Below are 2,105 nucleotides of genomic sequence, written 5' to 3' on the forward strand. Positions count from 1 at the left end.
AGCCACCATCATATACCTAACCAGTTTTAAGTTTCGAAAAAATATACTGTTTTCTGCCGTATTTCAGTAAAATACAGGCGACCGTAATTTTACCTTACTTTGTTATTATTTTTTACTGGTTCGTGACCGTAATATCACTCCTTTACGTTTATAAAATTGTAAAAATCAAGGAATAAATGTTGCCAGGCATTTACCGTTTTTTTATGCAAATTTTTTAACAGTGTAAGCTACACTATTACCGTGAAGTAATGTCTATGGAATATTGACGTAGCTAAACATTATCTTAGGTTGGGAACGAGGACAAAAGAAGAGAGTAGGCCTATATACAGATTTTTTTCTTTTTTTAGATTGACTGGAAACTCATATGAGTTCGGTTTTTCCTGTTGACCTCATACACTTGAATCCGATAAATGGAAGGAGTTGGCGAAAAAAATATATATTTACGAATTAAGTAAATTACATAAACTGACAATAATGAGAGAGAGAGAGAGAGAGAGAGAGAGAGAGAGAGAGAGAGAGAGAGATATTTAAATTTCTCAAGTATAAGAACGAGCGAGAGAAAATTTGAATTTCTCAAGCTTTGTGTGTGAGAGAGAGAGAGAGAGAGAGAGAGAGAGAGAGAGAGAATTTAAATTTCTCAAGTATAAGAACAAGCGAGAGAAAATTTGAATTTCTGAAGCTTTGTGTGTGTGTGTGTGAGAGAGAGAGAGAGAGAGAGAGAGAGAGAGATTTAAATTTCTCAAGTATAAGAACGAGCGAGAGAAAATTTGAATTTCTCAAGCTTTGTGAGAGAGAGAGAGAGAGAGAGAGAGAGAGAGAGAGAGAGAGATGTTTCATTTAATAGGAGGCAAATGGAAGTGGGACACTTGTGATAACAGAACGCTATTACAAACAGGTTATGACTAAACCCCCTCCCCCCTTTTACATTAACAAGGGAATTCACTCTCCCGACCATGAAGCCCATTAAAAGGATATGGTAAAGGTGGGGGGGGGGTTAATCCCCATCCTGCTCCCCCCTCTAAAATGACCCTTAAGGCCACGTCTAACGTTATCTATATAATTTGCTATGGGACCAAAGATTACTTCATATCTAAATTATGGGGGCTGTGTTTTCTAAAAAACATGTTTGGGATTGGGGTAGGATACGGTCCTTAAGGTAAAAAGGATACTAGCAGATGGTATGTGGACACAGAAACGTACACGAGTTGTCGTGCTTATCCATTTATATACTTATACAGACATACACAAACATATACTGTATATATGTATATATAAATATACATATAAGAACAAAAAATGTTGCAGTTTCTAGTCCACTGCAGAATCAAGGCCTCAGGCATGTCCTTAATCATGTCTGGGCTTTGGCCAGTTTTCATCACCATGCTGGCCAGTGCGGATTGGTGATGGTGGGAGACTTTTGTCTGATCGCACACAGCAAACTAACCTAGTATGAGTGGCCCTGACTAGTACAGCTTTGCTGATCATGGCAATACACAAATCCTTTCACCACATTAAGGTGTGTTATATATATATATATATATATATATATAATGTGTGTGTGTGTGTGTGTGTGTGTGTGTATGTTTGTATTTAATCATTAGATATTGATAACTAAGATAGCATTTTTTCCTCTCTCAAGTACGTGCTTCAGTTTTTAATGACTAGTCTAATGACCTCAGTGGCAGGTTTCCTCCTATTATCCGACGGCCTCATAACACTTATGAGACCATCTCTTCCTTCTGTACTCTCTCTCGGTAACTGTTCCTTTGTCATCTAGATCTAAGACTTACATTTCTTTCCTGCATCTGGTATCCCTGAAATCAGATTTGGGTTTATTGGTTTTTCAAAAGGTAAACTCAGCTTAACCCCCAATCTCCTGACTTGGGCAAGCCTTTGTAGGTGTCTAGGTGTCCCATCTACATCCAAAAATTTAATTTCCTTCCTGCATCTGATATCAAATGAAATCAGATTTGGGTTTATTGGCTTTTCAAAAGATAAACTCAACTTACGCCCCAATCTTCTGACTTGTGCAAGCCTTTGTATGTGTCTAGGTGTCCCTTTAGAGTCTAAAGCAGGGGTTTTCAACTCGGGGTACATGTAACCCC

Source organism: Palaemon carinicauda, chromosome 1 (assembly GCF_036898095.1).
Source record: "Palaemon carinicauda isolate YSFRI2023 chromosome 1, ASM3689809v2, whole genome shotgun sequence".
Taxonomy (NCBI): Eukaryota; Metazoa; Arthropoda; class Malacostraca; order Decapoda; family Palaemonidae; genus Palaemon; species Palaemon carinicauda.